The sequence below is a fragment of the Echinops telfairi genome, unplaced genomic scaffold (assembly GCF_000313985.2).
Source record: "Echinops telfairi isolate 266 unplaced genomic scaffold, ASM31398v2 ScPeMD7_7420;HRSCAF=8458, whole genome shotgun sequence".
NCBI lineage: Eukaryota > Metazoa > Chordata > Mammalia > Afrosoricida > Tenrecidae > Echinops > Echinops telfairi.
The window spans coordinates 29,187,773-29,200,487 of record NW_022111320.1 but is presented as its reverse complement, the minus strand read 5'-3'; the positions used below and the strand labels follow the sequence as shown (position 1 = coordinate 29,200,487).

Sequence of the window (12,715 nt, the reverse complement as noted above, 5' to 3'; positions counted from 1 at the left end):
CACCCCCTCACCCTTGCACTTAGATCTGTCTCCATCTCACGGCCTCATACCAAGGATAGCTTGGGCATTGAGAACTTGTAGTTGAGGGTAGTCAGAACAAAGGCAACTGTCTTGCATTTGTGGACTTCGTTTCCATTCAGCTGAACATTGTGGCTTAGAAAGAAACGCTCTTAAATACAAACAAGAGGGGGGAAATGCTGTGTCTGGGAAACCTCACCTAGGGAGACTTATCTGTATTTTATAAAAGATGGTTGAGAGACGCTCCCAGGCCTGAAAAGGTGCTCAAACTGTTCAGATAAACACAACACATTGATTTCACGTAATGTCTCAAAATAGCTGCAAAAAACATGCAGGCATCATGCTCAGCTTTCATCAATATCGTGTATCATGACCATTTTCAAGAGTGCCATCGAAGAAACTCCCCGGAGCACTTCTACCGTGTCCTGTAGGGTCGGCAGGGGTTGGCGTTGGCTCATGGCAGTGAGGTTAGTGGAGATGAAGTGGGAATGACGCTCATGGGTTTGAGGAGCATTTCCCTGAAGCCTAGTGGTTTTGAGGGTCTGTTCCTGGGCGTATTGGCCCTTTGTGTCTCTACTCTGGTGGGTTGTCTCTTCTTGGCCCATTTCCTGATTGCATAACTAGTCTTGTGTTGTTACGTTCCTTACATATTCCCTTTTTAGATAGCTGTCTATATTGAGTTCTTTACATATTAAACTCTAACAGACACATCGTTTTCCAATATTTTCATTCATTTTATAAGTTGTCCCTTTGTTGACAAAGTGCTTTGATGTATAGATATATTTTTAATTTTAATGAAGTTTAATTTATTTGTCTTTTGTTGCTGATACTTTTGGCATCAAGTATAAGAATTGCTTATCAAAAAGTAGGCCTAAAACTTTCCTCTTGATGAGTTTTGGTTGTTTGAATTCTTACATTTAAGTTATGGATGTACTCTGAATTAAGGTTTGTATTATGCTCGGAGGAACTTTCATGGTGCCTCTTGAAGCTCCATTGCATGACCTTCATCATCATCATTTCAGTACCAGACTGTTTCAATTACTATGCCTTAATGGTGCGTTTTGTTCTACAAGATTACTTTAGCTATTCAGGACCTCTTATATTTTGACCTGAAATTGAGAACTGTCTTTTCCATTTCTAGAGATGAAGGTTACTGAAATTATGTTAAGCAATTGCACTGAATCTCTAACTGGCTTTTGTCAGTATTGACATCTTAACCATATCAAGGTATCTGTAAACATTTTAACAATCTTAAGTCTATAAATATGAATACTTTTAAAATTTCTTTAGGTCTCCTTTAATTTCTCTTGACACTGTTTTATAGTGTTCGGTGTGTGATCTTTTACTCTAGTTACATAAGGCTTTTAAATGACATTATAGATGTTTTCCCAATTTCCTTCCAGATTTCTCTGCACTGGCATATAGAAACCCAAAGAGATTTATATGTTGACCTTGTGCTCTGCCACGTTGCTGAATTCATTTATTAGCTCTAGTATCTTTCTGTGGATTCGTTGGCCTGTTCTATACGCAGGATAATGTCACTTTCAAGAAAAAAAAGGAGAGTTATACTTCTTCCTTCCTGGTTTTTAATTTTTTTGCTTATCTAATTATTTTGGCGAGGACTTCCAATACAATCCTGAATAGCAGGTATGGGAGTGGGCATTCCAGAGAAAACTTCCTTTCCTCACTGAGTATGATATTAGCTTTGGGTTTCCATACATGCCCTATAATATGTTGAAACCTTTCCCTTGTATTCCTAGTTTGTTGAGTGTTTTTCAGATGAAGACATTTTGGAGTTTGTGAAATAATTTTTTAACATCTATTTTGATGATCATGTGGTTGTTTTCCTTTAATATACGAATGTGGTACACTGTATTAACTGTATTAGACCGGGTTGACTAGACAGACAAATCCAGTGACACATGTGTGAAGGAGAGAGTTTTATATCAAAGAGCAATTGTATGTAAAGAAAATATTCCTGCCCAGTCCAGATCTAGTCCATAAGTGCACTATTAGCCCATATGTCTCACACTCGTCCATAAATTCCTCTTAGACTCATACAGCACATGCAATGGTGCTGAATGAAGGAAGATCACAGGCCAGTGGTGGATCCAGTGGTGGTGGAAGCAACTCAGCCCTGGTATGGGCCTCCATGTGGCTCCTCCAGTTCCAGGGCTGTGGCTGCCATCAGCATGGCTCTATGTGGCTTGTCAATAGGGGTGTGAAGCAGAGAGAGAGTGTGTGTCCTGCCTCCAGGGAAGAAGACAAGTGTTCCCAGAATCCTCAAGAGAAGGCCATCCACCCCTTTGCTCAAGTTTGCAGGAGATTATGTAAACTGCCACAATTGTCGTTTTGTTTTTTCTAAAATGGAAACACTCATTCCTAGGATAAATCTTACTAATTCATAGTGTATAATCTTTTAATATGCTTTTAGATATGAGTTGTTAGTATTTTGTGGAGGATTTTTGCATTGATATCCATTAGGTATTTTGGTCTATCTTTGTGTGTGTGACAGCTTCTGTTTTGCTATTAAGGTATGCTAATTATGAGTCAAAATTGACTAGATGCCAGGGGTGTAGCTTCATAGAATGAGTAAGAAAGCCACCCCTCCACTTCAGAGTGATGGTGGTGGTGGTGGGGAGTGGGGGGAGCAAAGAGGGATAACAGAATGTATTTCAAGAAAGGATGATAACTTTCATTACTCTGTATGCCAATAACATCATGGGGTCTTGGTGTACAGGATGTGACCATATCTGCCCTCCTCTGGGTTCCCTGTTGTCACAAGCCAGAGGTCAGCTATACCTGCATCCTCCACCTTCTTTACCTGTTCTGACAACCACCATTTCTCCCATGGTGCATTAATTCTATGCTGGGCTCAATAATTCATTGCAATGACCACGCAGAACTCATAGATAATACTCACAATTGGGAACTAGGGAATTTAACAGGTTAACACAGGTCAGGATCAGTTCACAGCAAGGATAGGGTCATTGGTCCACAGCAGCACCTCTCTCCCCCAGCATCTGAGCCTCTTCCTGGTCATCGCCCTCTCAGCCATGGATCACTTGGCTTCCCCATGGGGGTCAAGAAGTCGGGTGCCTGTTGCTCTGCTGTCTCTCACAGCCCCGCTGTGCTGGGCCAGCTGAAGAGAAAGTGACACTGAGTCCAGATGCTGCTCCTCTGAGTCTCTGTGCCACAGTCACTGTTGCCTCTGGCCTCGGCCCCCACCATCTCAGAAATTGATTCGGAACATTCCTTTCCACTGGTCGTCTCTCTGCCCATGATGGCTTTGCTACACAGAAGAGTGACTTTGATGAAGGTGTGGTTTTTGTCTTTTAGTTGACCATATCTCTAAGAATACAAAGTGTATGACTTGGTTCATACCCTCTACTAAAGTCAAGACTTCACCCCTCCTTAATCCTTTCCTTTGGGATAGCGGAGGACTTCCTCAAAAATGGGATTAGAGCCACAAGCATAGTGGGCGGAGTATAAACCTCACAAAAGGAATTGTGGCTAGACAGGCCGTACTACATATTACTTGACCACCTCTCACTGGGTTCTCCTTAAATGCAAAGAGGATAAAGCCCTTCAGTATTTTTAGTGTGCCATGAATACAATAAAAAACAAACAAACCGAAATTACCTTATTCACCAACCGAAGTCACTGTCATAATGTTGATTCCAACTCATAGCGCCCCTATAGGACTGAGTCGAACTGCCGTGGATTTCTGGGACTTTAAATCTTTATGGAAGGAGGCAGCCTCACCTTTTTCTGCAGTGACTGGTGGGTGGAAACTGCTGACCTTGTGGTTACCAAGGTTACCTTGTGCTGATGTAGCCCCCTACATCAGCAGGCCTCTTAAAAACAATCGCAATAAGTGATTGCTAAGAAAGAAAGGAAGGAAGGAAGGAAGAGAAAGAAAAGAGGAATAACAGGATACACAATGGGAAAACAAATAAAATACTTAAATGTAAACAAACAAGTTGATAAATATAAAATAGACTCCAGTCTATCAGTCAACATTTTAAAAATCCTGAATTAACTACCTACCATTAAGACCTAACGCTTTATCATTTACTCTGGCCACAAAACAATATTTTAGTGAGATTCCACCAATCTGTAAAATGAAATAACAAACTGTCTGTGTCCCTCTAATAAAGAGACATGCACACTAACTAGTTCAGGCTTTCTGGACTTGCTGTCTTTGCATTTTCAGGTGGCCTGTGTCAGATGGGTAAATGTCTCAGAACAAGGTGACTTGTGAGAAGCTATGCAGTGCCCTCATTGAGACAAGAAGCAAATGTTCTATTATTGTTACTTATTTAACCCCAGGAGATGCTATAAAGAGAGGGGATACAGCAGACCAGGGCGTCTTTTCATTTAAACAATCATAGTCACTTTAGACCATAAGCGAACAGAGATCTATAGAGTGACATGAGTGGGGACTTTTGAATGAAGATTAGGGACAGAAATCTGCCCTTGTCTAACACTGCTTTCTATCACTGCACTATTGAATAGTATGATATCTGGATTATGTCCTAATGAAATTATTTGGAAACAAACAAATATCGTTCTTCCTTATAAGCAAAACTGAATTTGAATTTAATCTCTTTTGAACTTTGTTTAAAACAGAATTTCCTTTTACAGACCAACGCCAGTGCTGAGGTTTGGTCCTCCTCCGTATCCAGACAGCTGCTATACTTATTTTCTATCTCATAGTCATAGGTGCAGCATTTAATTTTTTTAAAGTGATAAATGGAAAATTGCCTCAAATGAAAGAAAGACTGTTCGAACAAGCTCCCCCAAAGCAGAGCATTTTAAACGTCAAGAATGTTGATGAAGCGGCTTATCTTGTAATTTGGATAACAGAACCCACACACACACACACACACACACACACACACACACACGCACACCCCCATGCTGGCTGTGTGTTAGTTGTGGAGACATCGAATGGTTTCCACATTCGGTAGTCTTTATTGTGTGTTGTAGTGCTGGCTTTTTACACTGACAGTGATAGCTAAAGTCCTTGGTGATCTACTGAGGAATAAACGTTTGGACATTTAGCTGAAAAACACAAAACAAAATAGGTACATACTATATAGTCTTTAGATTGTTTGGGGCATGTGTATAGGAAAACATATTCTAATGGGAAAACAGCTTGCCTTTAACTGAGAACCCAAAGTAGTCCTGGGAGCACCCGCAGAACCATATATTAAGCTAAATACACAACCAGCTCAATTGCCTGTCTTAGGAATAAGTCAAAATATGTCAATAAATTGTACAATGCAATATATTGTTTCTTTTTTGTTTTTGTATTCCCTGCAGAGTTTGTATTCAATAAATGTTTCTTGTGGGAGTTAGGTAGTGATGTAAGCTTTAAAACATCAAAGCCCCAAAATATGAGTAAAATTATCGAGTAGTTGTGAAATATGCTTTGACAGTCTTTTGCTAACACGGATGACAGTGTGTTTGCTCCATCAATCTTTTAAGAGAGATCTTGGAAATACTTTCCCACTTGATGACAAATATTCTTGGCCATAAATTGAATTGGTTCAAAGCCTGCATATTTTGAAGCTTCCTCCTCTACCTTCTATACTGATCCTAAAAGAGTATCTTTCGTGATTGGGGCTCAGTTTAGAATTGAAATGTCTCATAGTGAAGGACCTTGCTCTGTGCAGTATTTGCAGCACGCAGCACAGGTCTTTACACCAAAGATCATTAAAGCTGGGTTTAAGGAAAAGAAAGAAAGAAAGAAAAAGTGAATCCAGTGCTAGCCTCAAAACCTGGAGTTTTTGGCACACAGCAACTCAGCAGGTCCAAAGAGAGGGTGGCAAAGGTACTATGACCTCATACAGTAGTTATCTACTGTTTATACTTTATTTATGGTGTATTTAATTTGTACAAAGCCCTGCAGTGGTACAGAACGTGTAAGAGGACTTTTGAATGTGTTAAGCTGTGAAAGAAAATGGAAGAGAGGATTGAGATGTTGACCATAAATAAATCAGACGTGACCTCTTTTCAAGAGTTACAAAGAAAGCAAGCAGAAAAGAGAAATGTTTTCAAAAGGACGTCTATTCCCTACCTTCCTATCAGTCTTAGAAAATAGTGGCGATAGCAGATGGTGACAGATGATAACAAACATGCCTTGTCCGGTTGGGAAAGCCCTGGCCATTTCTAATGTGAGTGCAGAAGAAGAGGTCCAAAGAAATAAATGCACATGATATAAGTGAATACATTCCTTTTCCCAATAGATATTGCTCTCACCTTATGTAAGAAGGTTGTTTAAAGCAGAACCAGTAGAACATCTGGTGTTACATTTTGTTCAGGTATGATTAGGAAAGCAAGATCATACAGTGTCCAACCAGACCAACCTCTGTTAGCAGGACTGGCGCCACGGGGGAGCCAGCTTCATCTTCCCCTTCGCTCTCTGGGTGCCTGACCTGGGAAAAAGCCACTTGAGGACCTGTCAGAAGGGAACCTCTAAATATTAGCCGGTTTCACAAGGAAGGTGAGAACTGTGGAAACAATGGGATTTCGGGAAGAATGTTTCAGAGCTCTTGAAAACTCAGCCAGGTTAGTGTGATGCCTGGGAACTTTCTGGGGAGAAGATGGTGAAGTCGAATAAAGAATTGAAGTTGAAATTTAGGAAAAACAAGTATTCTAGTTCTCTTTTCTTTTGATACGTTAAAATGACTACAGACGTGAAATCGCAGATCTTTTTAGTAAAGAGACAAATTCCTTATCCCTGCCTCTAATGTAAGAAAGTAATCCACTGCCCTCTCCCACTGATTCCTCCTCACCGCAGCCTTGTAGGGCACAGGACAGACTTGCTCCAAAGGAGTCCTGTGGCCGGAAATATCTACTGGAGAAGAGAGATACATCTACTGGAGTGGCTAGTGGATCCAAACCACTGACCATGTGATTAGCAGCCCACCCCATAATCCACTGTGCCAACAGGGCTCCTTAATAAATAATAAGCAACTTTCAAAAGGCATACCATCAACCCACAGGCAAGCGCTAGGTAATTCCTAAACTGCCTAGTGATCGTTCCCTTCTCCCTCTTAAAACTACTATGTAATAGACATTTGAATTGTTTTTAGGTTCCTTATGCAGGATTATATATGCGACATCATCTTTCTTCTCTATGGGTTATGTATTTTCAGCCTGCGTAGGTTACAAGAGAAAACCCGTGAGAGTTGTAAAAAGATCACTACCCTGGTGGCAAAAGGGGTGATTTCCTGCTGTTTGTTTGCAATTACCAAGTATAACTATTGAACTCCCCCCCCACCCACCCACCATACCATTACTGATGAGGACTTTCATAAAGTGTAAATCCAAACACTTGGATGTCATGGCAATGTCAAATTGGCATACAAAATGTTGAAGTCCCTACTCTTACTTTCTGTAATTGAGCCTATTCCAGACTTGCCATCCCTGGAGATGGGCACCACCCAGGGCTCCATACTTTGAGAAGCACTGGGTTCAACTTCAGGCTCCACTCCCTGTATTTGCAGCCCTGTGGCATAGTGGGCCACAAGTTAGACTGCTGACCATGAGCTCAGCGATTCAAAACCACCAGCCGCTTTGTGGGGAGATGATGAGGCTTTCTACTTGCCTAAAGATGGGGCAGCTCTCTGTCCTAGGGGGCTGCTGTGGGTTGGAATTCACTTGATGATCATGGGTTTGGCCTTTTGTTTTGTCTGCATTTAGCATAGTAAATTTACCAGGGATCAGGATTTAATCTTGAAGAGATTTTGTTCCCTCATTTAGAGTGAAGAATGCAGTAAAGGATTGCTGAAATTCTATGATTCGGGGAGCATTTTCTTTTAGGTTTACTAGTGAAGAAATATTTGTGATATATGAAGCCTACTAGTAGAACTAGGGGAACATCTGGCGCTACATTTTGTTCCGGCATGTTAAGGCCCAAACTCACCGACACTGGGCTCAACTAATCGTGACAGGACAGGGTGGAACTCTTGCAAACGGTTTTGAGACTGTACATCTTTCATGATGCTGATGGCGGGTTTGAACTGCTAACCTTTTAATTAGTAGCCTGTTTTAGTCTGGGTACTTTGGAGAAACAAATCCACAGCGACTCATGTATAAGAGAGAGTTTTATGTAAAGAAAAGGTGCATCACAAAAACATCCCAACCCAATGCTGCCCAAGCCCACAAGTCCAACATTAACCCATTAACCCAACACCAGTCCACAAAGTCCTCCACCTCACAAAACAGAGGCAATGATGCCGACTGCAGGAGGAAAGCTGAGTCAGTAAACGAATAAGCATCTCAGCACTAGCAGGGGTCTCCACACGGCTGCTCCAGCACCCAGGCTGCATCGGGATAGATCCATGTGGCTTCTCCTTGGGGATGTCTTGTGGGAAGTCAATCTTGCAAGCTGAAGCAGGGAACTGCTAAGGCAGCTGCACCCGGTGCAACCATCACAAAACAAGAGACCCGAGAACTAGAAAGGCGAGACTCACCACCCATTTACCCCTCCGCCTTTCAATTAGCCGCACATGTGATTATCGGCCAGGCTGGCACAATTAACTAACTCACAGCCCAACACTTTAAGCATGTGGTAGCTGAAAACATACAGTATATATATGTGTGTATGTGTATATACAGACATATATATGTATATGTATACACAGAAAGAATATGTGTGTGTATTATTCAGAATAGTCAACTAATTGCACTGTGGTTTTCTGAGTTGCAAGTATTTTTTACCAGCCATAGAAGAATGACATAACTACCTGCATAACTGAATTTTCTTGTGACACTTCCTTCCTCCTAATGCCACCTACTGCCCCTAAGTGCTCTGGGTAGTATAATAATTATGACCTGGTTAGTCAAGCTCAACCCCCAATGATAATCTTCCCTTTGCTTCCCTAAAGGTAGCGTGAGTGTAAGAGTCTAAGGGCCCCAGTGGTACAAACGGATAAGAACTCAGCGGCTAAAGGAAAGGCTGGTCCCTACAAACCCAGCGGCTCGGGAGGAGAAATCCCTGAGCAGCCGCCCCATAAAGACTCCAGCCGGGAAAAGCTTCCAGGGCATTTTAACTCAGATGGTATCATCATGAGTCAAGGCCAACTTGATGGCCTCTACCAGCAGCCTGCCAACTGAATGCTTCAGCCAGCTTTTCCCTCCCCAGTCTGTCCTGGAAAAGATATATATGCTCAGAATGTGAGAGCAATAAATACTTGTAATGACTTAAATAATATGGCCTTAGATTGATCTTTAACTGGGGAAAGATTATAAAGTTGGAAATGTAGACTGTGCCCTTATCTACTCTGCCTATTAATGAATGATAATGAAACTTGGAATAAAAGTTAAAGCATCAACTGAACAAGCATTTGTCTAGAGTTTAAAACCACAATAACCATGGGTAATGAATTTGTTGGATGGGCTTAGAGTTTATGTTTTTAAAATGTGTTTTAAATTCCAGGGCCCAAACAGGCATTTTCATGGACTTTTAAAAAGAGTTCTGCTCCCGAGGGAGTTAGACTTTAATGAAGAGGCCAGTTGTTGTTTCAGTGCATATTTTCGGGAACCTCGGTGCTGTCTCTCAGAATATAGGGGTCTGCAAACATTCTCTGAAGTGCTATTCCCGCTTAAATGTCTCTAAGGAAAGAACCTTTTATTTCTCTACTAATATTTCAAAACCACTAATATTCTATCCATTTGTCTTGGTCTTGAGGCAAATTAGAGTATATTATTTTCATGAGTGTGACTGATCTTTGATAAGGTGTCGCTTGACAGACATGCAGTGATAATGTATCTTGGGTAAAGTGGGATGGACAAGGTGTACTAACCCCCCCACACATGTGGCCTGTCTCAATGTTTCCTCCTGAACACCCTATGACAATTGTGCAGCTGTCGCTCACCGATCTGCCGCCCTTCTCACGTACAGCTGTGCAGACAGTGTCATCCCTTGAAGTCACTTCGAAGTCCTGGTGACCGATGGAGGGATGCGGACACGAGGTTGTTTGGGCTCTTCGACTTGTCAGTATTCGGGAGAGGGGAAGAGACTGCTCACCTTTTGAACTTACTTTGCCATCTTGAAAGAAGGGTATTCAATTTGATAGATGAAAAAGGAATGGCTATCCCCACAAAAACTCCACCTGAATGCCGACAAGGATGTTCCCCCGGTGCAGATCTAAATTACTGAATGAAAAAAAGAGAATGATTTCTAAGCTGTTTTCCAGGGAAATGCAAATAAACACCTAGACCAATGTTTTGCAAGCCTTCGAGGGCCAGTGTCAGTCATCACGTGTTTGCCTGGGGTGACATGGACGTCAGTGGCTCCGGGGTATTTCTAAAGGAGACATTCACTCAGCGTTATGCCCCGCATGTGATGTGAAAGAGTTGTGGCTCTCAGTTATGCTGCCTCCACATTCATTCTGCTGAGCCTGACCTTAAAATCACGTAAAAAAGCAATTAGTTTTAAGCAGTAGGGGTGCCATCAGTGTAAAAGAAACAAATTACATGGTGGGGTGATACTTTTAGTGATTTTTAAGGAGATTATTAAAAATGAATTCTGCACTAAAACCTGCGATAGCAATCTTTAAAACTGATAGAGAGCAGTGCATTAATTTTAAAACGATATAACTCCATAAATGACAGCCAAGCCCCTTTCTGAGTCCTAATGAAAGGTGGATAGCTCATTAAACCACATCACAACTCCCACTGAATAATCAAGCCAAACATTCCTTATCCATGATTTGTTACATTACCCTTTGCCTCATCATTTCAATTTCTCTGCAAATATTTTCTGTGCATACACCATGGGCCAGAATGGGGCTCAGAATTAGTAACAGAGTGTATATCTCTTAAGCACGTTTTCAAAGCATATGTGTGTACCCTGGTGGTGCTAACCTACATATGAGTGATTCCAACCCACAAATTGTTCTGATGGAGACTGATGGGGCTGTTTGTTACCATAAAAATTGCATTCCTTGTCAACCGATGGGACTATTCTACTTTACTATCAATGAGTCAGAATCTACTCAGTTGCAGGTTTTTTTTGTAAACACATGCACACACATGTACCTTTATAGTTGAACACTATTTATTAAACTGTGTCTGCTATTTTCAGACTGTGTACATTCTGTTAGATATGGCAAAACATTATTATTTTGATTTTTTACGTATTTTTACTTGGGCAATAAGGCAAGAGTTAAATTGTTTAGAAATTTTTAAAACTTAATTTTTAGTTTGAAATTAAAATGTACTGCCTATATTACAGTCACTGGACTCTCTGTAGCTTTATATTTCCAAAGAATGCACAGTGTCTATGGTGCCCATCTCAGCTAAGGCACCCTTCAAAAGCATCCTTGTGAGACTTACACCCATGCTGATCTTCTTCCAAAGATGTCTCCAGGCTCAATCGCTGAAGATGTGGAAGGGGTCTGGTGTATTTTGTAGCATCACTGTAGATGCTAATGTAGTCCCATGATCGATTTAAAAACAACATCAAGTGAATGACCACTATGAGTAATAATGATTGCATACTTCTTGGTACCAGGATAGTTATAAGTGATTTATCTCTGTCCGTTCACTCGGTCATTATAACCTATGAGGTAGGGATGATCATTATTGTCTCAATTTTAGACAGAGCAACGAAGGCACAAAGAAGTTAAAACAACTTTCCCAAGGTCATGGGTCTTATATCTAGTGGAGCATATGTGTAAATAGAGACAGTCTCCAGATTCCCTCGGTGATAGTCCATGTTCCTTTCTGTTCTCTGGTTGAACAGTAGGTACACACTTTCTAGCAATAGATTTATCATAATATGATTAAAATATTCACAAATAATTATATAAACTATGTATTTATCATTTGATTTAAATCTGCAGAGTCAAATAATTTTAATATACATAAATGTAATATACTGATCCTTACTTGAAAAAATGTATAGTCACAGGACCTCAGTATGGTAGTCACAGGGTGCTTCCAGGGTGGAATCACCAGTCCTTCTGTTAGGCGCGGACATGTTCCCAACAGCGTGCTCCCTCTCCACCCTATGAGACAATTGAGTTGACTTTGAGCATCGCCTTGGCTTCTGTGGTCAAAATGACATGCTTCCACCCAAATTCTTTTTTTTGTTGTTGTTTGTCACCCAGATTCTTTTACTTTGTAAAAACATTTTTATTGACATTTATTTCTCACGTCATACAATTCAATAGTTCAAGTACATCGAACAGAGTTGTGCAAACATCACTACAGTCCATTTTAGACGGTCTTCTTTCCTGTACTCATTGTTACTACCTTCCTATTTCTCCCAACCTTCCCTTGCCATCCTCCTGAGGGACTATTAATTCAGTTATTGTCTTCATAGATTCTGGATTTCATATACAGAAAATATATATTTACAAAACAAAACAAAAATCAGTAACAAAAGAAAACTGAGAAAGACCTCAATCGAAAAGAAAGCAGAAAAATTATAAAAATAGAACTAATTTAAAATGAGTCAAAAAGGAGCTCAAGTGCTAAGGTGTTAAATTTTTTTTTTAATTTTCTAAATTTTTTTTAAATCAATTTATCGGGGCTTATACAATTCATCACAGTACATAGATCAATTGTGTAAAGCACATCTATACATTTGTTGCCCTCATCATGTCTAGAACCACCCATTTTTCAATGCACTGATAGCAAGGCTATTCCCTGGTCAGTGATCAGAGGGCGTTCACTG

General features: G+C 40.7%; 1 protein-coding gene across 3 annotated transcripts in view; it reads left to right on the top strand.

Moving 5' to 3' along the window:
• Nucleotides 1–12,715, top strand: part of RBMS3 (RNA binding motif single stranded interacting protein 3) — an 889,171-nt gene that overhangs the window by 146,237 nt on the left and 730,219 nt on the right. The window lies entirely within an intron of this gene.